We start from the raw sequence: 27,667 nt of genomic DNA, 5'->3' as shown, positions 1-27,667 counted from the left end.
AAGGCGAGCGGGGCAGGTCTTTGATCACCGAGCTCTCTGGAGGAGGAAGAGGCGCCTTAGGATGTGCTTAGCGCACAAGGTCAGACGGAAGGAGAGTGATCAAAACCGGGCCAAGCGTCCAAATGCGAATCCCCGTCCGTCCGGGGTCTCCCGGAACACGGAGCCCGCGACGGTACGAGCAGCGTGCCAGCTTTCCAAAAGGAAGTTCGTACGCACCTGCTCTTCACCTTCGTCTGCGACCAGCACAACCTAACCTTGATTTTACAGATACTATCGTAGCACTGCGGCAGAAAACGCTGGGTTTATTTTGGCTAAAAGCAGTGCACCATTTTTTGCGGGCCTTTAGGCCAACATCTTGAGAAATAAAACTTCAGGGCTTTTTTAGAAATGGGTTTTAATGGTAATAATTTTTGACCTTGGCTTTTCAACTCTGCAACGTTTCTCCATGTTCTTCCCTGTAACAAGGTTTTTATTCCAATATTGGCTATAATGTGGGTACTAGAAAAATTCTGGGCAGGGGTTTAATAGAGGCAGCTGGTGGTAAAGCCCTTTCAACTACTCAGAGTTGAGGGGGGATCCAACTTTTTCCACCGAAACTTCTCTCTCTCAGACCCTTCCTTGCAAATCACCGTCCCTTTCCATGCTCCCTGCTGCTCTCCCCGCCAGCCGGCTCCCCAGGAATATGCCTTTCTGGAAATGAGGTTATGCCCTCGTTCTCCTGTGTTCTCCCATTTATGGCTCTATTTTAAAATTTAATAACGTTGTGTACATTGTTCTTACGCTTAAGGTTTTTTGCGTTAATGAAGTACAATACTGAGTTTCCAATTATAGCAGTTTTTTTAAATTAATGAAGTAAATCAAATCGAAGACAAATATTGAGTGAAAATAATACAAGTTTAAGAAGATATGGGGAAATTTGTGGCAGTGGTGTGTTATGAATGAAATTTGGGAAAGGTGCATTAAAAACTGAATGCTTACTGGATGGAGAGAAGAACTGATTATAAGGAACAAAATGGGCTCAGAGCGTTTAAGAGTCCCCCGCGCGCAGGCCCACTTACACCATATTCCAGGCGAGTGACTCTCAAAACACCGTCTCAGGTCTGCATTCCTCAAGCTCGTGCTAGGCGGTGTCGGTGCCCGGGACACAGCATCCTTTCTGGGTTTTCCTTTGTAGGAGTTATTCATTTCCTTATAGTGCTTGATAAAATAAGAGACATCCTTATTAGTTTCTCACGAGAACTAGTGTCTCTCTTCTGATCTGCTCTGATGCTTTTCCTGTTGTGCAGAGCGGGGGAGGGGATGTCCTTCCTAAGCTGGAGATGTTTAGAAGCGAGGGACCTGCCTGCAGCAGGCAGTGTGTGTATGGGACAGCCACAGAGTCCTAGAGAGGCACAGAGTCTCTATGGGAACCTTGCCATTAATAAAGGAAAAGAGAGTGCCTTCTTTTTTCCAATTTAGAATTCAAACCTTTCCTCACCATACCGAGAAGAGAGAGCCCTCAGAGAATCAACGAGAAATGTCACCTTGTAGCTGGACAGTTTCTTCCTACCTTCCTTGATCACCTTGCCATTCTTCTCATTTGCCTGTTTTTCTTTTCTTCCACCAATATCTTTTCTGCTCAACGATGTATCATCTATTTGCATATTTATTCATGTCATTTAATCACTTTATGTTAATTCTGCACTAATACCAAAAACATACTTGGGTTCTCAGGCATCCAAAACCGCAATGCACATAATTGCCCACAAAATTGCTACCAAATACAATGAATTAGAAAGCTACTGAGTATTCACCAGATCCTATTAAATCTAATTATCTGAGATCCTTTGAATTACAATGAGATTGCTCATAGTTAAAGTCATGGAGTAGTGCATAGTTAATTTGTTAATTTCTAAAATGCTACTAATTTTACATGGTACTATTACTGGCTTAACTAGTCATAGGGTAAATTCACATCCTGCCATGAGCAAGGCGAGCCCTGCAGGGAAGGCAGCCACGCCTACCTCTGTCCTCAATGTCTTTATTCTGTAGAACAATTGTCAACATGAAGGCCACGTCACAGGCCCCTGGGCAGGGCATAGGTTGGCCTCTGAGGACCGTGAAATGCACATATTAATAATTTTCAAGATGTTTTTGTGAGTTATCCCTTCCTTCCCATCTACACTCACCTTCACGCCTTAACTGCTCTGTTGTGGATATTTGTTGGGGCAAATTCCTGCTTCCAGATTACCCCCTCAGTAGCACGTGCTAGAATTAGAAAGAAGGAAAGACAGGAAAAAAAAAAAAAGCACGGTATTGGATTGCACTGAAGAATCAATGAGTTCGGGCTGCTGGTGCTCAGAAAGTATTAACCGGAAAGACTCAGATCTTAGAATAAAATCCAGCCCCTGGCTGGGACGCTCCTTCCCTGGACTTTTTTGGAGCCACTGCTCAGAGAGACACAATCGAGGTCACTCTGGAGGAAGCTGGACGCTGCAATGAGCCTCTTGTGTTCACATCACCATGGCGGGTTTCCTCTTTCAAGCGTGCAGCAAAGCACATGCTCAAAGGATCAAACAACTCGCTGCCCACTAATGGAAAACAACTCGACCCTCAGGGGGCCAAGAGGAAGGAGCAGGAAGCCAGCGGATCTCTTTGGCCAGATGAAAATTTCACAGCCACCAGGCTTCCTGGGGCAGATGCCTCGGCATTTCCATATCTGTCCCACCTTGTTTGGTTAAAGCAACCGCTGTCAGCCGGGCATACGTTGAATAGATATGGCAACTGGGCTGGGAGCAGTGGCAGGGGGCGTACAGGGAACATCGGCTCTGAACCCTCTGGCTATGCCAGTTCCATGGTGTGTAGCAGGCAGGGTATTAAGCTTCTTTGGACCTCACTTTCCTTATCTCTGAAAGTAATGATGAGGATGTTAGCTCTCAAAATTGTCCTAAGGATCTCATGAGCCAGGATCAGGTAGGCCCTCGCAGGGACAGAGCAGCCACGATCTCACTGCCTGTCTCCACATTCGGTTGCATAGAATGTTAGGAGTCAAGAGCAGACCTGACAGTCACCGCGTGCACAGATCGGAAAAGACCAGTTCCTTCCAGAGCAACCCAAAAGGGTGCTCGGATTCTATCAAAGAATGACCCGCAATCCTCCCGCCTCACTTTGCAGACGCGTTACAATGCATGCTAGTAATTCTCATGCTTAAAACTGGACTCTGGAGAGGGTGCCACTGAGGCCTGGAGAAGGTCAGGGACTCGCCAAATACGACAGTGACAAGAAACAGAACTGGGGCCCAACCTGGGGTCTCTGGTCCCCTGGAAGAACACTTGCTAAGTGAGCCATGCACCTGCCGCCGTGAAGGCCTATTTTTCTAGCAGGAGGGGGCAGAGCAGGAGGGGAAAGTAATGTCACGTGAGCTAATCCCCACCTTGGCCTGCACCCCTGCCACGCACACATGTGGGCTCCCGGGGCTCGGGCAGGCTGCGCGCTCTCCCACAGCTGTCAGACAAATCAAAGGCCCACATGCAAAACGCAGGCCTTGCAAATGCTATGTGATGTGGTTTTCTAACACTTACTACAGGCCTTGGGGTCTATAAAATAGACTGAGCATTAGGGGACTCAGGGCACTAAGAATAGAATTTTCATGTGTGACAAATGTAATCCTGGAGGAAGAAAAGGATAGTTTTCACGTCCTTTAAAAGAAAATGGGACCTGCTTACAGCAGCCCTAGATTTCTAGCAAATGAGAACTTGCTACCCTCTCTTCAAGCCTCCTATTTCTGTGATGGATGTAGGGTTGCCGCTTCTGTTTGCTGTTTGAACAAAGGACCAAAGCCTGGAAAAGAGCAGTCCAGAGGCAGAAAGGCTGGGTGTGGTGCTGGACGTGGTGTCTGAGGACACAAGCGTGGGGATGGAAGAGACCCTGGTCACGAAGCAGTCCCTTTCTGAAAGTACCACCACAGAAGGGCTGGGTCACCCATAAACTCCTGGACCACAGACCGGGTGATTTTCTGAAGCAGCAAGGACAGCACAAGCCAGCTTCTGAGCGCACTGACCGAGGCTCAACACCAGCAGGACTAGAGGGGAACTGAGGCCGGAAGTGGGCTAATTACCCCAGCTTTCAAAACCATTATTACAGGGATGTGCAATCAGAGAGGGGTGGGGCCAGCTCTTCGTGTCCCTCCCCACACCCCCAGAGTGCCAGGAGACAGTGATAATCCCTCACTGGGATACGTTAAACGTTCCCCAGCCAAGTCGGGGATAAGGGTACTGCCAAAAATGAGATCTCAGTGCAAGCACATGAGGGGCCCCCTGATTCTTCAGAAAGGCCTGGTATTGTTATCTTCAGGAGAGAGCTTCCCTAGTCTTATTGTAGGCAAGTGTCCTAGGGCCAAGTCTGCACCGGGACTCGGATCCAGGAATGTTCTTAGGGAAACTCTGCCTGGGTGAGAATCTATTGGCTAAAGTCTTGTCCAAATGGCTTCATCCCTGCATGGCAAAATTATCAAGAATTTGGTTTGAAGCTATTTGAACTGGAACGGCAATCAAATCTTATTATTATTTTTTTAGTACTCCAGAAAAAATAGCAGCATTCAATATGTCTGAAAAATATCCCTCTGAACCATCACACTAAGCGCACAAGGTGCTCTATGGTCAGTTTCTCCCAGGAAGACAGAGCTGTGAAGACTGCATCCAAACCTGGGCTGGTAACTTCAAAGGAAAAAAAGACCTGGAAAAAGAGTAGGTGGCAGATGACAGATCAGGCTAGGAGCCACGTGCCCCACGCCTTTTTTTTTTTTTTTTTTTTAGTTCCAATTCCACAGAAAGAAAAATACAGTGTGTGTGTGGGGGGGGGCATGAGAACAGGTGGTGGAGGCCTGGATCCTATTTGGCCCCAAGGCACCCCATAATGAAGCACGTGGTCCTGCCTGGCTTTTCACTCACGGGTATACTGTGCCCCGCCTTCCTTTTGAAGTTCCACGCCTGCTCCTGGTCATCTGGGCACAGCCAGCTGCAGAGAGAAGCACATACCTCGCGATGCCCACCCAGCGCTCACCGTGACAGAGCGTTGTGCGAGACCTTGCTGAAGTGGGATGTCACAACGCAACTGCCCTGATTTATCATTTTCTGCTGGGTACTATGCGTTCCCCGTGCTCTGGAGAAAGCCACGAAACACCTGCAAACTCTTTCTTGACATAGCCTCGTCCACAAGTACAAACGGCCCTATTCACGTTCAGCGATTCACTTTGGCGAAGGCTGTCACCCTTGAACTCGGCCAGTCTGTAAAAGCTCCCTTTCTGAGGGCCTGTCTTTGCACCCCTGGCCTTGGGAGCGACAGCCGTGATCTGCACCCATGGAAATTCAACCTGCGCGTCACACCATCGGTATAAACGCCTCTCCGATGTCCACAACGACCGCGAAATGCTGCCGGCAAAGGTTCTGCGTTCTATTAAACACGTTGTGGTTTATAGATGCCTACACTCACAAGTCAGTGTGTCCAAACCGGGTCGTCACTGAGCTGCCTCTGCTCGGCCCATTTGCGGTCCACTCGGAACGAGGGGAGCCACACACTGGCAACTACACACTTGGCCATGGTTGCAAGGTTTCGGCTTCTTGAATATGGTAACGAGAAAGCTTACGTTGACCTCTGTGGATGTTCGCCTTCTAACTAGGTCGTGTGCAGCTATATACATGCAAATACATATACATATCAGGTGTCTTAATACTTCTGAATATTGATGAAATTTTAGTGTTTTTCTCCCAATATTTGTAAATGCACTGCTAAATATCCCATAACACATTTGATTGGAAAAGAAAATCCTCTGTATCACATGCTCATATATATTGCAAACTAAGTATAAAACTACTGCACTCGATTTATCAGTCACACAGCATTTTTCACTCTTTCAGTGCTAGTGTATTAATCTACAAAGACTCACAGCAACCCAGCAGCACTGTGTCATAGGCGTGGTTTATGCATGTGACAGTTTAGCGAAGGCGATCCGTGACCTCTTTATTTTTCCTATTATTTGAGCTGAACCAAACTCTTTGAAACTTGGAAACATTCAGGAATCCCACTTGTAAAAATACCCAGGGATTTTCAAGTTTGTGCTAAAATGAGCAAGATCCATAATTAGCAGGAGGCAGCCTTTTCTTACCGCTATGTTTCTGGCAAAAACAAAACCAGGAAGTGCCTACCCAAGCAAACCCAGTCAGGCCCTGAAGGTAATTAGTCTATTCATCCCAGACACTTATCATTCATCAAAGATGTGAGAAATCTTGATTGACAAAACAAGGTGCTTCCCTTGCTGAGGCGGAATGTCAGAAGGCAAATTCCTTGATTTATCATTTTCTGCTGGGTATTACTTTACAGCAAGCCATCGTGGAAACCACTAATTTTTTTGAGAGGGCTTTTTCACTCTCAAGCTTACTTTAAGGTAAGGGAAATGCTTTGATAAGTTGTTTTCAGTGATTAAAACCACCACGGCCAGAACGGCAGGCCACTGTGGGCAAGGCTTAGAAGAAATCCGAGTGCACATGATTAGTATTCATTCACTCGTGCTTTCATCCCTTGAATAGTTATTTATGGAATACTTACTATGTGCCTGTCACTATTCTAGAGACTGGGAAACACTTATTTTAAATTATATATGTAGTCAAGTCTCTTACAGGTGCGTGGGGAGGGGGACGGGGAGGTGACTCGTGTAAACCAAATAAACATAGCTAGAGGCTACTTAGAAAAAGTAAAACAGGAGATGTGATGGAGCGTGGAAGTGCACGGGTTGTGGCACTTAGGAAATGTCTCTAGTATAAAGCAAAACTTAACCCTGAGCTCAGTGGTAAGCAGGAGGAGTCCATGCGGTTAGTGGAAGGACCCGGAGTGCTTAGGAGAGGTGGGGCAGGCAGCGGGCCAGCTCCTGAATGCCTCCACCCACTGTTGGGTCTTTGCTGAGTGACTGGAGAGTGCCAGGAGATGAACAAGGGCGACAGTCTCACGTGGGGTAGCCAGGGAGCACATCTTTGAGGAAGTAGTATTTAAGCAAAGCCCAGAAAGACTGGATTCAAGTTTGGAAAGTGAGAGTTGAAAAGGACATTCTTGGCAGTGGGAACCACATGTGATGGAAGCTCTGTGATGGAACAGGACCTCAGGTGTTTGGCAAACACAAGGAGGTGGATTCATTCCTCAGGCTCATGGAAGAGGGTACTCCCAGCTTGGCTTGAACAACAGAAATGTATTCCTTCACTGTTCTAGAGACTTGAGGTCTGAAACTCAGGTGTCAGCAGAGTCATGGCCCCTGAGATTCTGGGTCAAATCCCTCCTTGCCTCTTGCTGGCTCCTGATGGTGCCTCTCCGTCCTTGTCACACAGCTGTATTCCTCTCATCTCTGCTTCCGTCACCATATGGTTCTATGTCTTCCCACAGTCATCTTCTCCTTTTGTCCCCTCTTGTGAGGACACCAGTTCTGTTGGATTAGGGCCCCTATTCATGTTCTCCTCTTAACTTGATTACACCCACATCAGCACTAAGTTTAAGTAGGGTCACATTCACAGGCACCAGGAGTTAGGACATATTTTGGGGGTGGGGAGTGGCATGAGAGCACAGTTCAACCCACAACAGGGGGCACCATGGCAGAAGTTGGGGAGCAAGTTGGAGAATGGCATGAGTTCACGTGCGGGAGGTAGGCCTTGGCTGTAGCCTTGCAGCCCGTGGTGAGCAGCCCGGACCTCATCGTACGTGAACAAAGAGTCCTCACATAATGGAGAAACATGGTATATTCTTAATGTTCTCTGGACCCCGTGAAGGACTAATATAGGTGGCAACAAGAGTGATGGAGGAGAGAGACTCCTGCAGTGGTCCCGAGGAAAGAACTACAGAGGTGACAGCTGTGAGGAAGCAGGTGGATGCGATCTACATCTTGGAGAAAGAACCAGGATTCAGTAACGGGTTAGTCCTTCAGTGTGTAGACGAGGGTCAGAGACCCCTCAAAGCTGTCTCTGCAGTTTCTGGCTTGAGCAGTGGGGTAGCTGGTAGTGCCATATACTCAGAAGAGGAAGACGGGGTGGGAGCGGGTCTGAGGACAGTCAGATGTTAGCTTGGGTATGATAAACCTGAGATGCTTGCGAGACATTCAAGAATACATTTCAAGAAAGCAGCCAGCCAGATAAGTCTGGGACCAGGAGACAGACTTGAACTGAAGAATCTGAAAGATTTTGGAATATATGAGAAATATTAATGGATTCTATTTTTATTGTTAATATTTTAATGCACTATCTTTTCTTGATTCAATTATAGTTGTGTGTACCTACGTCAGCTAAATCTAACATAACGGAATTAAGTCGGCAGAGAAGGCAACCCCATGTCACAAAAAGGTGATAGGGTAATGTTCCTGGTACTTGCAAAAAATTAGCACCTGGCCTACAGCACCTCTAAATCTTTGATTCTTCTATTACTGGGCAGTCTTTCTATTTCTGTGTTACTTGGAATGCGTTCCAAATTGAGTAGGAGGCAAAGAGGGTTACAGTTATAAATATTACTAGGCAAGTGGAAAGTACGATGCCCCAATTCTATCAGACTTGGTTTTTGTGATTTTTTTTTTTAAACTTTTTGCAAGACCACCCTATTATAAAGGCATGACTCAAAGCCAAGCCTTCTCGATGGTTCAGGCCAAGACTTGTACCAGCTTGTAAAACGCTTTTGCTTTGTACATAAATCCTCCAGAGGTCAGACTAAAGAGACCCGATCGCTAAAGTCATCTATGGAGGGAGAAGAGCAGAGCTGCTCGGCATGTGGCTTTCTGATGCCGTACACGTGAATGGTACCCTGCCCAGCTCCTTGTGTTTCCTGCCATCCCCTGCCACCCACGGGAAGCACAGTTAGACCTCAGGGAACAGAGTCTTGGTTCAGGCAAATTGTGTTTTAATTTATATTTCAAAACTTATGTATTTTAACCTAACAGCATGGCAAAAGAGACAAAATAGTTTGAGCCAGCAACAGGATACTAAAAATTAATATTCATTTAGTTGGTGGTGTTATAACATTTAATGGTCAGCAAAATTTTTTAGGAAAAAATATACCTTGAGTGTGTATGTATATGTATTAACATACATCTATAACATATTTTAGATACATATGTATATAAGTGTATGTATTTTTAAATTTAAGTGAAGGTAAGTTTATTTTGCAGTAAAATGATTGCCTAGGCCTAACGTCAAACCCTTGCCTTACAGCATATATTTTCAGAATGGAAAAAGTTTTCTATTTTTGTTAATCTAGGGAGACGGCGAAGGGCTTTCAAATGCTGTGTATTTAAAAAATAGATTATCATCTTGAAGGCTTTTTAGGGAGAGGGGATAGTGCTGAATTGCTTTGTAAAATATGGGGGTTAGGAGCCAGGCTAATGTGGTTATTGTGGTCATAGATTTTTGCCTGGATCAAAACCACACGTGTCAAGAGCGAGTGGAGTTCCGAACATCACATCATTACAATAAATATGATTAACTACTGTAAAGAGGCCAGACTCAGGATTCTGGGAGAGTCTAAAGATATTGAAGTCTATTATAAAATTATTCTCAAGAACAGAAATTATATGGTTCTTGAAAGTAATGCTCACACTCCATCTGATCCCATCCATTAGAAAATTCATCCTGAATATCCAGTGTCTCCAGCGAGCCCATGTGGCATCCAATCTGGAGGAATTTGTTTGTTTGTTTTGGGTCTGACTTTAACACTGGGTTATATTTCATCATTAGAATCAGCTATTGTAACCAGTTGGCATATGACTGGCCCTGATTGCCTTTGCCTGGTTCAGTTTAATAAACGCATTTGATTCCAGTGTTGGCAATGCTGACGGAATCGGATGGAACAGGGGAGGAAAACGCTTGATAAAGTCAAACTTTGCCAAAAAGGTGAAGTACAACTGCTAATTTAAAACATCTTTGGCGATTTTGTCGTCGCTTTACATCGTAACTAAAGACCGAACAGACACGATAGCAAGAAACTGACGATCAGAAAATTTGTCTGCAGCAGTTTTGATTCCGAATCCAAAAGTCATGATTCTAAATAATGCTTTTGAAACACAACTTCTTTAAACCCCGGTCCTAGCTCAGAAATCGAGTGCTTTCAACACAGTACTACAAAATTAAAACTCTGCAATATTTAGGAAATAATGCAAAGCCTTATCACCTTCTAATTACTCCACAGACACCTAAAATCTGCACGAATGAGCAGGCCAAGTATCCCATGTTGGCTGATTAATTCAGACATCTCCTGCTGAAACAAAGTTTATAGGGGCTCCTGGGTGTGCTGTCAGTTAAACCTCCAGCTCTTGGTTTTGGCTCAGCTCGTGATCGCAGGGTCCTGAGATATGGCTCTGTGCTCAGTGAAGAGTCTGCTTGAGATTCTCTCTCTCCCTCTGCCCTTCCCGCTCGTGCTCTCTCTCACTCTCCCTAAAATAAAATAAAATAAAATAAATAAAAACATTTATAAATTCCCTATTGTCCAACTTCTAAACCAAGGATCTCACTGGGCCTGAATTTTGCTGACAATTTCATTTAAAAATAATATTTTGCTGTCTTTAATTCCAGGAACAATTGCGTGCAGGCCTCGTGTTCCTTTACTGGTGAGAATTTTGTAGCCATTCTCATCTAACACGCAAAGCTCACGAACTCAGCCCGTCTTGTAGAGCGAGCACCTTAACTGCACTTTGATGCACGTGAGATTCGTGTTGGAATCTTGTCAAATGTTGGTTCTGACTCAGTTGGTCGGGGTGAGACCAGAGCCTGCATTTCTAACAAGCTCTGGTGAAACCAGTGCCACTGGTTCGAGGATCCCTCTTTGAGCAGCAAGACCCTGGAAAACCCATTGTCTTGTCCCCCCGGACTTGCTTTTCACCCTGCCCTCCATCTTCCACACAACAGCACCGTTACATCCCCGTCAGCACCACTCCCCGCTTCTTATTCTGAGACCACACGCATCGGCCTCCCTACCTGCTCACTATAGACAAACCCTATTTGTTGCTAATTCCTGTGAATTCAACCTCGGAGACATCTGGATTTGTGCCCTCCTCTTCACATACATTGCCACTCTCTCTCTTTTTTAAAGATTTATTTATTTATCTTAGAGAGAGAGAGCACACACACAGGAGGAAGGGCAGACGAAGAGGGGAAGAGAGAGAGAAACAGATTCCCTAATAAGCATGGAGCTCAACATGGGGCTCAATCTTATGACCTGAGATCATGACCTGAGCTGAAATGAAGAGTCGGACACTCAACTGACTGAGCCACCCAGGCGCCCCTACATTGCCATTCTCTTATATGTGACATCATAGTACCCGAACTTTTCTAAATATCTCCTACCTGACTGGTCTTTTCTCACCACTCTCTTCTCTTAAATTCTCCCCACCTACCACAACCAGGTGACCTTCTCAGAGCCCGCATTCCCATCACAGTATCACATTGCTCCAATACCTTTCCCTCAATCTAAGACCTTTCTCTCTCTCTTTCACAAATGACACACTCTTACCATTCCTTCAGGGTCACCCCACAATTTCTTCTTCTTTCAAAGCTGCCCATCTTCCATTCATGACAGAAAGAGTATTGTCTCAAGGGTCTTATAACATTTATTAATAGATCTATCGTGGAACTGGTAACATCTTATAATAATGACTTACTGCATTTTTGTCTCCTTTCTGGACCTTAAAATGTTGAAATGCTGGGACTGGGTCTTTCTTGTTTTATCCTCAAAATTTAGCACGGTGCTTGACACTGAATAGACTCACAATAGACATTGGTTGAATGGGAGACTTTTAAATAATTTAAATGACCTAGTTGATTTAACACAGACGTGCGTTCCAGTTTTAAAATATTAAAAAAACATTGAGTGTAATTCATCTATATCCATGGTTTAAACAGCGGATTCTATAATTTGAGGATAAATAGCTAGTATTTATTAAACACAAACAATTTGAGACAAGGATAGTTGGAAATGTGAAATCTTAATTTCCCAAAAGTACAGTCTTGAGTATTTCATTTCAAAGCTTCAGATTTCCAAAATCAAATTAATTTGAGCCCTTATTATTAGTGAATTTCTATAAAATAAGTTCAGTTGAAGTAAAGGACCACTGTGTAAAATGCTGACATGCGCCCATACTATACAATGAATTACTTTCAGTGCGTACTTTTTATTATGTGCCAACCATATTTCAAACACCGGCCTGGTGCTAGAAAGAACAAGGCTGGTGTCTACCCCTGAATTCCTCATGCTGCTGGAGGCTCGGCTCGGTGTTTCCCCTGGTCTACTCAATCCTGTAACAAGGTTTACAGAAAGGGTTGACTCATGGCCTATCTCAGGGGTGTCCTTTGAACAAGAGAAGGGCTGTAAAGGAAGGAAAGGATGGAAGATGGCACTAACGAAAATAGGAAACCATCAGCCACAAAACACATACCACACGAATGTCCACAGAGAGAGCGATTTCCTTACAATAGCTGTTTACTCTCTACACCATATTCTCATACATCCACTTGCTAATCTGACCTGCCAATCGTTCTGGAAAGGAGGTGGAAAAATGTTATTTTCACAATTGGACAGAGACATGGATAATTAAAGGGTCATGTCCAAGGTTATACAGGTGCAAGAAGAACCAAGACCCAACCTCATTTGTCCATCTGTTGGCGTGCTCGCCCTCTCCCATGGCCCCCTGGTCTCATCCACGTGGTGACCCTGAGACTTTTCAAGGTGGCATGTAGAAGAAACGTGGTCACTGAAGTACTCACCAGCCATCTGAACGGGAACATATCAAAACATTGAGATTTGACTTGGGGGAAGCTGTGTCTGCTTGGAACCATGTTGTCGACCTGTTTTCGAAATTCTATTTGTTTCATTTTGTTTTGGATTTTGCTTTCCCACTTACTTATATCTCAGTCAATGAGAGGAAGTAAAGGGTCTGTGATAAGGACTTACATGGAAATGTTTTACATAAGTTAGGGACAGGAGGAAGTGAATGGAGTAGGAGCAGGAACATGGGTCAAAGAGGAAATGGAAATGTGTCAAAATCATCAGTAAGTGGCATTAACGACAAATACCCCGTGTTGGCATCTGTCCTAAACAAACACACAGAGAAACAAACAGGCTCAGTCGTCTCAATAGGGATTCAGTCTGACGTGCACCTTTAGGCAAGAGATCTCTGAAATAATGAAATTAATAAAACAGAGATAAAACAAAGGTGGTGTCAGGGACCATCTCAAAAATGTATCCTGGTGACAAGCACAGTTTTGCAGGTTGCAATTCAGAATTGAAAATCAATGGGTTAAAATTTTGAAAGACATTTGGGATCTGAACCATCCCCTTCTTTCAAATTATTCTTCATCTGAATTTGCATTTGTTTTCAAATCACTGCCGCAAAACAGCTCTCCGGAAGCACAGGAAAAATATGTGCAATGCGAGAGTCCACAGCTATTATCCTGGCCTGTTTCATCACTTGACCATCTAAATACTATATTTTGATTGTAAAAGTAGTCTCCAGAGATGTCAGATTGAAGGCAGGTAATTTTCTTTAAAGGAAACAAGTAACATAAACAGAACACTGACAGGGCAGAAACCCGTGCCGTCAGAGCCCATATGCGTATATTTTTAGAACAGGATGCAGCGAAACAGAAGGAAAGGGATCAAGATAAATAAACGAGACACCGTTTGTGACAAGCAAACTTTTTTTTTTTTACCTCTTGAACAAACACGAAGACTCCAATCGTCTTTGGCAGGAACGTCACAGACCAAAGCCAAGACAGAGAGTCGTGCTATTTATGGAGCGATCCAACCCTTTTCCTGAATGTCTTTCTATATAAAAGACAGACCATTAACAATAGAATATTAAGCAATTTAAACATAATCGCTTGCCCACGTGGAGAAGCGGCCGCCGAAATGTATCTCAACAATTACTGACGGGTCTCCACAGCTCTTTACCTCAAAGAGCGAAGCAGGAGCCGAGGCCACAAAGACATTCTTTTTTTCATCTCCAATGATCCATGATAGATATAAACAAGATGAGGATGATCTGAACTTATTTAATTGATCTGACTGTAATGAATTGAGGCTCGATCTTTCCCCTTTATGCTGTTCTGAAGTCACTCACACTTCAGACGTTCGGAAGCCATCGTACTGAAAAGGCTTATGTGAGTGGCAGATGTCTGAGAGTGGCAGACGGCCGGAGCTGCGAGGGGCTACTCTCATTCTTCTTTTCCTTTCCCAGAAAGCCAGGTTCGGGCTCGGCCCTCAGCCCGTCAAAACCTTCCAAACAGCTATCCAAGAACAAAAGGGGATTTCAAAGTCTGCATAACAGAATCTATAAAAGCTTCCATTATTTATTTCTTAAATGCGTAGATAACAAGTGCACACACACGTTTCGTGGGTATGATTTGAAGCAAACGATGAAAGGACCAAAAGAAATCCCCTTGTTGGCAACTAATAAGGTGTTTGTGAATAAACAGGTAAACTAGATCGCTGATACCAGGTTTTTATCTCCAGCAACTACCACGCCCCACACCTTGTTATTGCTTTTAACTTCGCCTTGCATTTGAAAGTAGGAACATAAATATGTCTACAGAGCAAAGCGTGTCTTAGGGTTGTGTCTACCCGAGGCAATGACGCCGAGCTGGGGACCCTGAGCTTCAGTTCAATTTAGCCAGAAGCTCCCTGCCGGTTTGCACAGATGCCAAACAGCACAAATTGGGACTTGCACGGAGACATTCATTACGAACAGGAACATGCCTGAGCACCGCTTTATCTAATCTGGCACTGTCAGCAGCTCCCGGGAAACAGCAGTAACACAGGCGTGCCCGCCCCACGCAGCTCCACCGGTGAGGGCTCCCCCACACAGGGCTAAAGGTGTGCACAGATCTTCAAGCCCTTCAAATAGCGGCTGGTTATCGGGGGCGACGGGATCCACACAGACGGTCGTGGTTCAAACACCAACTGTCTTAGACACGTTCAAACACACGTGGATTACCTGGTTGACGGCATTATCTCCAAATAATGATGGACGGTGATGGCATTTTCTCTGCTGATTTCCAGCCGCTGACTGAAGCGTTTTAATTTACAGTCATGCGCTCTCAGGGTATCATAAAAACTACAGAGTTATGCAGCCCCAAGTAGCCAGCAGCCTCACAAATGGGGCCAGTCCAAATTGAGATATACCACACTTATAAAATACGTGTGGGATTTCAAGGCGCCAGGATGAACGATGAATTTAGAATATATAATTAATAGTTGTATATTGATTGCCTATGAAAATTCTATTTTGGATGTATTGGGCTATACAAAATATATTCTTGAAATTGACTTCATGAGTTTATGTCTTTTGAATGTGGCTGCTAGAAAAAATTCAATCACAGATGTGGCTTGTATCGGACAGTTCTATAGAATGACCAATTGTCAAGCCTACAAATGTCAATTGTGTTCATTTTCACAGCCATCTTGGACATAGTTTTTCAGCTGCATCATAAATTATGTCAGTATTTTGCACAATCTCAAAATAAATTCTTAGGTTGTTGCATTATGGGTGCATCAGTTTTATTGTATATCAGGTAAGCTATATGACTTTTGCATGTAATTAACATTCTCTGAGGAAAATGTGTGACACTCCACGGACATATGCTAATTAAACAAATCCACGTATTCATTAAAATTAAAAACAAACAAACAAACATGCAGTGCACGCTCACTTTGCGGGAGGCAGTATGCTGTGTTCTGGAGAGGGGCAGAGGCAAAAGATAAATACCCTGCCTTCGAAGAATTCTCTGTCTAGGGGAAGGGACGATTTTGCACACAGGTGAAATGACAACAAAGCAATTGAAGCGAAGGCAGAGCGATGAGAACACAATGTGCATAGAAGCACCTCGCCGCCCTGGGGAATTGTCCTTTGGGATGCCTAGCACCTGCACAAACGTTCCCTCAGTCTTCCCATTGTACAGGTGAGAAGCTGGAGGATGGAGGGCTGAAATTACTTGTGTATAGACAGTGGGGAGGCAAGATGCAAACCACACCGAGCTGACCCTGAATCCCATCCTTGGGCCTCTCCACTACAAAAAGCAAATGACAAGAGACATGCAGAAGGACACACTGCACAGAAGAAATGCCATTTCTTAGAAAGTCAACTGAAAAGCTCCCGGTGTCCAGGAGAGGGGACTAATTCTGTCTGCTAATCATAGTCTCCTGAAATGAAATAAAGTGAAGGCACAGAAATCTGTTGCATTCTTTGCAATGCCACAATTTTCAGATTTTTAAGAGTCTCTGTCAGCCTGAGGGTCTACAAGCCCTAACATTTAGGTCCGCTAACACCCCAGAGGCAGCTCTATTACCCCCGCACTCATGCTTATGAGCAGACCACTCACCAGGGATGAAGTCCTGGAAGCCGAAGTATTCTCTCCTCCCAGTGCTCAGGCATCAAAAGTCCTCCACTTGGGATCCTCTAAAACAAGACAGACAGACTTTCTGCAACGGGCCAGACAGCAGCTATTTTCAGCTTTGGGGGATATCTGGTCTGTGCCACCTGTACCCAGCTCTCTTGCGGAAGCACGAAAGCCTCCCAGAAATACAGAAACAAATGGGCGTGGCTGTACATATTCAATACATTTTATGAATGGACAAAATTCCAATTTTGTGTGATGTTCCTATGTCAAAAAACATTATTCTTCTTTTGGGCTCTTTCCAATGATTTAAAGACATAAGAACGCTTTTCGCCATGGCATCCCTCACCACGCCTTGTCTGTGACAGTTGTCTTCTGCAGGGAAACCTCACACCCTCTCCTTGTGTTTTGGGTGAGATCATTTTTGAGAATCTTCATCTTTCTCTCCCCCTAAATGCAGAAGCCTTCAAAGATAACCTACAAGCACATACCAGCAGGTTAATAGTCCTCTTAGATGTGGCAGCAAGAATTGATGAAAATCCTCCCAAAATGATCTTCCAGGGCTGGCCACAGTGGAATATGGTGTTTCATTAATGGACGAAAGTGGTGTTTGCACTCTTCGCTGAACCATGCTTAGAAATGCTCAACCAAGAGTTTAAACTGACAAAACTGTTATTTTCCTTCTTCTTTTCATGCTAGTTAGTATTCCTCAGCTCCCCAGAGGAGGAAAAGCATGCCCACGGATCGCATTGCCATACGCACACTGCTTGCCAGGATCCCAGAGTGCCTTCTATTTCCCCCGTAGGTACAAGTAACAGAACTCTTCTAAAAGCTGTTTTCTTTAATACTTGTAACAAACCTGGGAGGTAGGTCTTACTACCTCCTGTTTAGAAGTGAAGACTCTGAGGCTGGTCGGGCGCTGGGCACTGTCCTCTCCCTGGGCTGTCTCTGTGCTCTTTTCTCTACCTCTGCCCCACAAGCCAGCAAATGCAGCCCCCAGCTCCAAACCCAGCCCAGGACCAGCAGGCTGCTCTGACCCCTGCCTCAGTGCCACTTAGCTTACATGCCAGGAAGAGGCATGCCAACAATCAGCTGCACTGTGAAGCAGAATGTGCCCTCGGAGAGAGAGAGGGCGGGCTGCAGCGGGGGCAGGGAGGGCAAGAAAGCGTGAGAAATGAGAGAGGAGGAAAATAAAGGAGGCAGGAAACTGAGAACTTATTTTGTCTTCTTGTCTTTTCATGCTTACTACTCCTCCAGGCCCTGATCAAGTGTTTTGGGGTTTTGTGTGTGTGTGTGTGTGTGTGTGTGTGTGTGTGTGTGTGTGGAAAGGTAGTTCAAATAGAAGAGGCCTCTAAAACCAGGACAGTCAATGGGTCTGGTTTAGGGTTAGTAAACCCTGAGGATTTAAGCCAGAAAATAATATACTTAAGAGCATGTCAACATAGTTTTGGGACAAAAGTGTTGCCTCCCTGTACTGAGTCTGGAATGTCAAATTTTCAGGGTTCTGGACATTGGCATTTCAAAAATTGCTTTAATTTTATTAAACTGTATTTTATTCATAGGGAAGAAATATTTTCAATACAGACAAAGGAGTTTACATTGTAAAGCCAGGAAGCTTTGATGGTTAATACCGGTTGATTGCTCTAGTGTATTATCATTTGTGAAAAAGTTAACTGTGATAATGTTACCATGTCTTGCCAACCTGTCATTAGTAAGGGGGTTAGGAGAAATACTTTTAGCCCAATTATCATTCCAGCTGCTTGTCAATGTCAGTTGTATTAGCACAGCTGAGACTTAGCATTGAACCCGAGCTACAATCAAATGATTGTCTTTTTTTTTAAAATCAACTATTCCCCCCACATAGAATGATATGTGAATTCTGTTCTCTGAAAAAAAAATATAAAGCCCTAATTAATGTTAATATATATGAGGGGAGCATTGTTTCTCACTTTGAAATTAATCGGATACATCAACATTGATACGAATTGTTTGCATTAACAGAAAAAATGCAGAAGGAAGCACTCACGGATAATCCAAAATGAATTTCCCAAATGAACCATCTGAAAAGGAACTTACATTTTGTTTGGTGGTTTGACTGAAAAATTGCAAAAGCTCAAAACTGGCATTTCAATGCATTGAAGGAAACTTGCAAAGAGTTTTAAGATGACCAGGCCCACTTGCTTTCAATTCTATCAAGACAATTTTGATTTCTAACAGCCACGGTAATAGGTGACACAGCGTCATCTTTCTTTCATTTGATGTGAATATTTGAAAATATGAGAATCCATTTCAAAAATGTTGAAGCCATACTGTGAAGTTCTGACTCAGGCTTATAGTACCAACAGCCTGGCCAACCCACAGCTGAAATATTCAAGATCCTGAAAGAAGCTGGGGCCACAGTGTATGTGGATTGAAGCAAACTTCCAAGTACGGAATTTGAGCCTGGAGACCCTCATTCCCACTATGCTCCCTGCCAAATTATAGCCTCCTAGGTCCCCAGTATGGGGTGTATGTCTCCCAGAGCACAGGCACTGGATCCATAGGAGTGAGGGGACAAAATACCAGAACATCTATTCATGTTTTTAATCTAGAAAAGAAAAAAAAATAAGCATTTATCTAAAGTGTGTATTGACTCATTAGCCTTGCTCTATCCATGTTTGCTAGTCAGTTTCAGTGATCATAAGACCTAGTATTAATAAATCAAGCCATATAAATTAGACAGTGCCTTAATAATGCCTTCCCCCCCGAGATTCCAAAAAGACCCTTGCAGCCTCCAGATCAAAAGCGATACTAGAAATGCAAACACATGTGAACAATAAGAACATAGTGAAGCAGATCGCAAAGCTGACACTTCTGTTACTTTAGATGGAAGCCACGTGCTTCCTCTGCTCCTTAGAAGGACTGGTAACTTTTTAATAATGTTTGCTTTTTAAAAGAAACTTGCCAAGGGGATAGACTTTTGAAAAGTCTCTGATATATATTTGAAATATGTTTGGAAATGCAAGGAACTACCTGACTCTTTTGCTGGAAACAAAGTGTCACATAAAATTCTAATTTCTGTGCACTTAAAAGCATTGAATATAGGGGCACCTGGGTGGTTCAATGCGTTGAGCATCAGACTCTTGGTTTTGGCTCAGGTCCTGGTCTCAGGGTCCTGGGTTTGGGCCCTGCAGGGCTCCCTACTCAGCAGGGAGTCTGCTTGAGATTCTCTCTCCCTCTTCCTCTGCCTCCCACTTGCTCTCTCTCTTTCTCTCTCAAATAAATAAATCTTTTAAAAAATTGAATATATAATTGTTTTTACTAACCTATTAAAATAAATCTTCCAAGCGATGAGCTTCAGTGAACTCTGAATTTGTTGAAAGTAAAAAAGTGCAGGGGCGCCTGGGCGGCACAGCGGTTAAGCGTCTGCCTTCGGCTCAGGGCGTGATTCTGGCGTTTTGGGATCGAACCCCACATCAGGCTCCTCCGCTATGAGCCTGCTTCTTCCTCTCCCACTTCCCCTGCTTGTGTTCCCTCTCTCGCTGGCTGTCTCTATCTCTGTCGAATAAATAAATAAAATCTTAAAAAAAAAAAAAAGAAAGTAAAAAAGTGCAAACCACAATAACTTCCAATGAGTTTGAAGAACAGCTGATTGCCATCAGGAAAGATAGCATTGACCTTCCTCATGTCAGCGAAACCTTGGTGTCAGACGAAGCCAGTTCTCACTTCTTCCTTGTTGCTCAGCCTCTCTGTGTGATGTCTGCCCACATCGTCTCTGGTACCAGATGGGAGAAGTGTCGGGTGCATGGAAGGATTCACATACTCATTTGCCCAACACATATTCTTGACCAAATCACTCTTGCATTTTCAAAAATCTTGTAGTGAGGCAGATGACCTGTCATTTAAATTTGAAAGACATGTTTATAAAACAAGGTACATAAGTGCATTCACTATATCATCAGGGTTAAGATTAAGATGAATATCTACTTGCAATGCTGAATATTAAAGTTGTGAATGCAGGGACATCTCGCTAAGGGCGTAACTTCCGAGGGGCTAAAAGCAAGTGCTGTTGGGACTGGTCCCAACACTGCATCCTGAGCAAGGTCGTAGAGCTTTGACTTTGTATGTCACCCTACGACGTATCTGGTCTAAATGCACATCTAAAATCCTAAGGGCACTTTATATTCATATATATAAGCTGGAGTCATGAGTGTTTGGAAATAAGTTTAAGGCAAAAGAAAACTGAAGGGAAAATACGACTTAAATTCAAGACTGCCATCATAAGGAGGTATGCCAAACATCTAAGCTTACTACACACGGTCCAAATGCTTTCAGCATAGTGTCAGCAGTTAGCACTGGATGGTATAAGCTTTACTCGGAACAAGGCAGTAAATGCAATCTTATATGCCACTGTCAAAAATGTATTGCTTATATTAACATTCATTCATTAATTTCACTACATTGGCAGAATGAATTTTAATTATTCTACAATCCAAAGTGCTTGTGTAATATGAATGCTGATGATATTCGGCAAACATGGAATGCTCTGTACCTCTTTCCAGAGCTCTAACTGATTAAAATGCACAAAACCTATGTATAAAACACATTACCATTTTGAAGACAGTCACATTATCTACACTCACAAATGAAGACTAAAGCCACACACGTTCATTCGTTTACAAAGAGGACAATTGTTTCATCCTAGAATACAAAACATCTTTCATGAGATTTCTCTTTCAAATGTAATCGTTAAAAAAAAGTCTGGTCCTCATTTTCAAAGGATGTATGGTTTGGGGTGTTTCTAAAATGTATACTAACGGATAATTGGCCTTTAAGTGAGTGCTTTAGTGCTTTAAATCAAAGCCCTTTGATGACACAATCTTCATTTGAGATATAGAACTCTCTGCTTTGAGAACAGCGAGAGGGAAGGATCTGATGTAAATCATTCTTCTTCCCCGAACCGTGCTCCTCCAGTCCCCTGTGCCCCTGTTTGCCCAGCAAATGATCTACGGTTGAAGAAGTTGTCCATCTGGCAGCACGAGCACCCTCTTCCCAGCCACGTCCTGTCCGTGCTCACATCACTCACTAGCCCTTAGCCAGTGCCTGGCATCTTGAAGACGTCACAGATTAAATGTTTGTGAAATAGACAAATGTATGAATGAAAAAATGTGAAAAGCATAACTTGTTCTAGGTAGGTCCTTCAGTATCAGAGACTTCAAGAATATCCTTTATTGAGAATGTACTTCTAAAATTATCAAGGAATCAAAAATTTTAACACATGTATACTTATGGGGCTGGTGGCTGGAAACAGCAGAGGAAGGGCAGGACATAATGAAATCATGAGCCCCGGTTCCTAATGATTCCCAAGGACATCTTTAAGACAAGAATTTTAACATTTGGGATTGTCAATAAACAATGTTAGTCTTTAAACCTCATAATACTTCCAGGATCTCCAGCTACTTGGTGGAACTTGTAAAAGTCTATCTCTGTTTCCCAGGTTCCTTTGAAAAAACAAGATACATTTCAATATATGTAAATTCCAAAGTATTATGTTATTTTTCTTCCTTTATTTTATTCTCCCCTTGGGCTTTAGTATCTCAAGTTATATATAAAAAAAAATAGGCATAGGCATAGGCATAGGCATAGAGAGGAGGGAATAAAGCCTACAAAATCTCCTTGTACAGGATATTATTCTCCACAACAGAAAGGGGGAGGGATGGGATTTTCAAGCTTCTAACTTCTATAGCTAACATTACTGCCTGAGAGCCAGCTCTGCCAACAGCCAGACAGGAAAACACTCACGAGAAGATCTTCTCCTTTGTACCTGTTTTACTGCACGAGAGGCGGGAGTGAAGGAGTCAGTGATGGTGAATTACGGCCGACAGAGAGAAGACGGATCTTGAACCTGATAATACACAAAATGTCTCCTTCAGGAATGAATTGTAAGATCTCTCACTGCAATAAGGAAGAAAAATAAGGCATGGGAAGTAGGAAAACAGGTCTTCAGTACAGATCTGGAGAGTTTAAATGGCTGGGGTAAAGCATAACTATCATTTTGTCCAGAAGTCACAGACCAATGTTGTTAGCTGCAGACTACAGAATGTCTAGTTTCTCACTCACTGAGGTGTAATGGGATTTATTAAAGAGCTTTAGATGCTGCAAAACATCTCTGGTCGGGAACGGGGGCAGGAAGTTGCACTTGGGTGTAGTCAGAAATTGTAGTCACAGAAATTGAGCTGGGACTGCTGCTCGGAGGTGCGCTGGGGAGAGTTCCTGCAGAAAGGTCATTGTCGCCGTGAGCTGCTGTCCAGCACCATTGGGAATGGTGTGCAGAGAAAGCAGACCTCCTTCCCAGGCTTGAAAACATACACCCCATGCCCCATGCACGTCCACTGCTTCCTAACCTTCACATCTATGCTTGAGCTCACTAGGTGTGTCCATGTGTAGAAACATAGCCAGATATGTGTCTTGCATTCTCTCACCAGTGGTACATGGAAGCAAGCTAGAGGGTGTCAAGGGTACGTTGGGTGAGCCAATGGCACGATGTTTTTCCCTGTTCTAGGATCTTGAGATACTTCAGTGAACAAGACGGAATGTTACCACCCATTTGACTGAGATCATCTTTAGGCATCACAAAGAGTGTGGCGAGCACGAACTACCCCCAAGGAGACTTGGCTCCTAGCCTTGTTCTATCCTGGACCCCTTGAGTGACTTAAGATAAGTCACTTGCTTCGCTGTGCTTTAATTTCCTCAACAAAATTAATTGCTAATAAAATAGGCCCAGTTTAGTTGGTCAAGGTGTAAGTGGGAAACAGAATTCACTTGCGACAGATCCAATGAAGATGTTAATAAGGGAACTGCTTACAAAGGTGTGGGCAGATTTAAAGGATGGTGAGGCACCCGAGACAATTCACAGCAAGAAGCTGTTACCAGCCCTGGAGCTGAAAAGATGAACAAGAGAAATAGTGAGTGGAGCCCATTGAGCCCTGGGACTGTGGAGATGGGAAGGCATGGGGAGCCCTGGTTGGGGGGCGGTGGAGGGGGGACAGCCACTCCCAGAGGGTAGCACGTGAGCCCCATCTCTCCCGATCTACCCTGAACCTCCTCCTAGGGCCTCCTGAAGACCGAGCCGGAAAGCCAGCGGCAAGACAGCCTGGAGGAAAGAGAGCAGGCAGGGGGAGAACTGCAGAGAAGGGACTGGGGAGAAGACAAGTGGAAAATAACCAACACACCTAACTATTCCACAGAATTATTACGAGGACTCCAGGAGATCACATGGACACACATCCTTTAGAAAGCATTTGAAGTGTTGTTTTTAAACTGGGGCAATATTTGTCCTACGGAGAACCTCTCTTTTGGACCTATTATTCTTTATTCTGCGCTTACCAAGGAATGTTTGATTTTTCTAATTAGCTCATGAGACATGAGGAGCGGTTGGAATGAGTTCAAAGAAAGGAAACGAAGGAATAAGTTTGAGCGGGGTAAGTAGTCGTGGAAGTAGGGGCCAGGGACAGTGTCTTGAGGGAAAAGTTGTACAACAAAGACTCTTGAGGCCAAATGGAGAGGAGATGAAGGGGTGTGGAACTCAGCCATGTGTTAGAAAAGATCACTGCAATAAATCCTCCTGCTTCTCACTTTAAAGTAAATATTATTCTCTGGCTTTAATGTAAATAATAGAGCAGTAATGGGATAGTAATGGCAAGGAACACAATCAGTTCATCAGCTTACACTCTTCCTCTATTTCATGCAAGGACCTATTTCTTAATCCTGAAAAAAAATATTTTTAAATGAATAGCATTTCTTCACAGACTAAAAAAAAGGGAAGTTGAGCTCCTTAGTTTGGTAGATATAAATGTTACCAACGTAAAAATGACTTACAGAAACATCTCGCTCATGCGACAGATATTCGGAACAAACTCTTTCCGGGCAGAAAGACCAGCAGATGTGAGTGGTGGCAGAAATCGCAATGACTGGAATCCTGGCTTAGAGAAGGCAGGGTGTTTGCTGACTGATTACGCTATTCTCTCTAGTTGTATTCTCTGCAACAAAAATGAAACATCCAAAATTCTCTGAAAAGAAAAACCTGAAATCCAGGCGTGTTTGTTCATACTTCGGTCAGATGTCATCTGGGCATCTGCAGCTGGAAACGTTAGAGTAGGAATCAGACGGGAATGAGACACTCCATCATGTTCTCGTAGCTTCTATTGGCAGCAGGGTCTGAAACTTAAATAGAATCCTTTGTTATTGTGGTGCTTCCATGAGAAATGAAAGCGTGGAACTAAGCTTTAAAAATCCTCTCTAAGTCTGCCTTTTCAAGACTGTTACTTTGGGAGGTGAGCTAACTCGGGGCATTGTCATGGTGGCCCTTTGGCAGCGCACAATGAGCCCTTAAATCTCAGCGGATAATGACCAAAGACACTGAAAGTGATTTCATGATGTCAAGAAGGCACCAACTGGATATTAACCAGCTCGCTTAGCCTCAATACAACCAGGTTTATTTACTAAGCAAGAGTGAACTAGAGCCATGTATGGGGACCCAGGCTAGGAAAGAACAAATCTAAGGGTAAAAGCAAGATTGCTCCAGAAGTTATTTGTGTTAAAAAATGGGGGTACTAGTGTCTGGTGGAATCATTGTTTATGAGGACCGTCTTCGCTTAAAAAAATTAAAATCTCATGGCTACCAAGATACAGGTTTTCCAAAATGCACTGACAACAAATGTGTGTTCGCTCCCTGCTGACGTGAAACGCTGCTTCTAGCCTTACATTCTTTCGTGTAGATTTGAAGTCAATTCCCCACCACGCTACAGATCTGTTTCAGGTCAGCCTTATGAATGGACACCATTTACGCCATTCATCTAGCAACTTGCCTTTCCTGAGCAGCATGAAATATGAAGACTCATTGTATTACGCTCTGAAGGTAAAAGCTGTGGCTAGATTGACGAAATAATTATGTAAATAATGGCAGACGTCTAAGGAAGACTAATGGCTGAAAAAGCTGAATAACATTAAAAAGTTAATATATTTAATGTTAACCTTTGTAGCTTTCAGTAATAATTCAAATGTAGGAAAATTGTTGTAGAAAGCACAGTAATATTAAAGCGAAGAGAAGAACGTCATGGTAATAAATGAATCCCCCAGTTTTCCGGGAAACTAGCAGGATATTATTTTTACTTAAACACTAAAAGCTAAACACAAGATTTTATTAATATTGAGTGCCATTCTTCTTTGTTGTGTTGGACTTACCTGAAAAGTGGAGACTTTTAATTTCTGACTATTTATTTTGATCAACAACCTAAAACATCTCAACATAAAGGCTTAAAAAACAAAAATTGCTACAATATAAAAGAGAAATAATTTAAAGACCGAAATGCAAGAGACTTGTTGGATTTTTCAAGAACACACAGTGAGTACTTCATTAAAACTACCCAGCAATATAATTACACATAAATTATATTTCCCTCCCCCCAAAAATATTAGGGACCAAAGATAACGCAAGGGCAGAATGAGATTAAATGGGTGGTTAGATGATGTCCTTTGTGTTCATCTCACGAATGAAAGGTGATTGGGAGTGAGACAAGGAGCAAGGAACTTCACTAAGAAAGATAACGGTCTCCGGAAAAATTCTGGGTAATTGCAACAACCAGGCCAGTCTTGACTTGGAGAAAGGGTTCGATTTCTCATTAGGGTTCCTTCAGGTAAGACTGGAGATCATCTCACAGAGAGAGAGAGAGAGGGAGGGAGAGAGAGAGAGGGGAAAAAAAAAAAAAGGCGATTAGGAGGAGGTTGTTTTCATCTGGAAATATCTGGAATACCAAAGATAAATATTTGAGAATCTACGAACGGGCCCCTAACTCTTTTGCTGCTGCTTCTCCTCTTCGAGTTTGGATTCTCTGCCAAGGAAAGCTGACTTAAAAGCATTGCTCACATTCTGAAAAGGAAATGTGTAGAGCTGCATTTTTCTATCTATCAAAAAGACAATAAAGACAGCAGGCACTGGACCAGCCTGTTTACAGCTAGAGTCTCTTCAACCCCTTAATAAGATTTTTGGAATATCCATAAGTTGCCTAGTATTTGCTGCTTGTGACCTCAAGAGCCTAAAAACTTATCTTTTGTTTTCCATTTTAAATAATAAAATATCTGTGAGATCAGGGAAACAGATCTGTTTTAGGCGTTGTGTATTAGAGGTAAAAGCCAACGTAAATTCATTTCTTTTTTTTTTTTTTTAAGATTTTATTTATTTATTTGACAGAGGCAGCCAGCGAGAGAGGGAACACAAGTAGGGGGAGTGGGAGAGGAAGAAGCGGGATCCCAGCGGAGCAGCCTGATGTGGGGCTCGATCCCAGAACACCGGGCTCACGCCCTGAGCCGAAGGCAGATGCTTAATGACTGCGCCACCCAGGCGCCCCTAAATTCATTTCTGTACCAACAAAATATATGGGATTGAATGAATTCCATAGGCTTCTGGATTTTGAGAAACACATTTTCTCTCTTTGGGCTCTAAAAGCAGCAGAAAATAAGCAGGTCATGGAAAAAGTAGACATTTGAGAACACATTTGACTGGCTTACTATCGAGGATTCTGGACAAGTAAAATATTAATGCCACACCTTTGTAATGATGCTAGAAAGCTAGAAACATATGACTTACACAACAGTCTCTCCAGGAGCCATATTGTAATGCAGGCGCTATGAGGAGCATATCTGGTTATTACTCCCCAAACACATTACATTGCTTGGTTCTAGTCTGCTAGCTTGAATGCATATTGCTCCCTGGAAAGAGCTTACAATTCCCTTTACAATGCATTTACAGTTGATTAAAGAATGGATTTGCAATTCAGAGTCTATAATTAGAGCAAAGGGTCTCTATAATTTTTGTTACCCTCATCCACTAATGATGATGTTATGGAGATTAGCCACTATTATAAGGACCCTTGGCCACTAAAATGATTACTGGAAAACATGTACTGAGTTTAGTAGCCCATTCTTTTACCACAGGAAGCCTATTATAAACAGTGTTATGCAAGGCTACTAGACAGGAAAAATGAGATTAACAATTAACACCTTGCTCAAAGGATTAGTATATCTCTTATGCTGTGATGACTTGGATTCTAATTAAAATCCTCAGAGGGGTGTGTGTGTGTGTGTGTGTGTGTGTGTGTGTGTGTAGACATGTGCCCACACATGTATGTGCCCTTTTCCAGGTGCTTGGCACTTGCTTGGAGTTTTAGAAAAAACGGGTTGGATCATGCCATAAGCTGGAAGCACACCTTTTCACGAGGAGGGATTTCTCATTGCTCTTTAACCCGAAA

The 27,667-nt window shown here is 43.3% G+C and overlaps 1 long non-coding RNA gene across 1 annotated transcript; it reads right to left on the bottom strand.

Moving 5' to 3' along the window:
* Positions 1–1,044: 1,044 nt before the first annotated feature.
* On the bottom strand, positions 1,045–17,367 carry LOC123000732 (uncharacterized). Its single transcript, XR_006408921.3, has 3 exons — positions 16,874–17,367; positions 16,368–16,444; positions 1,045–1,197 (listed from the first exon to the last, which is right to left on the bottom strand). It is a non-coding gene; the product is annotated as an uncharacterized LOC123000732 (long non-coding RNA).
* Positions 17,368–27,667: the final 10,300 nt, after the last annotated feature.

Source organism: Ursus arctos, unplaced genomic scaffold, assembly GCF_023065955.2.
Source record: "Ursus arctos isolate Adak ecotype North America unplaced genomic scaffold, UrsArc2.0 scaffold_10, whole genome shotgun sequence".
Lineage (NCBI taxonomy): Eukaryota > Metazoa > Chordata > Mammalia > Carnivora > Ursidae > Ursus > Ursus arctos.
Note: the sequence above shows the minus strand (reverse complement) of the source record. Positions and strands in the feature narration are given on the sequence as shown.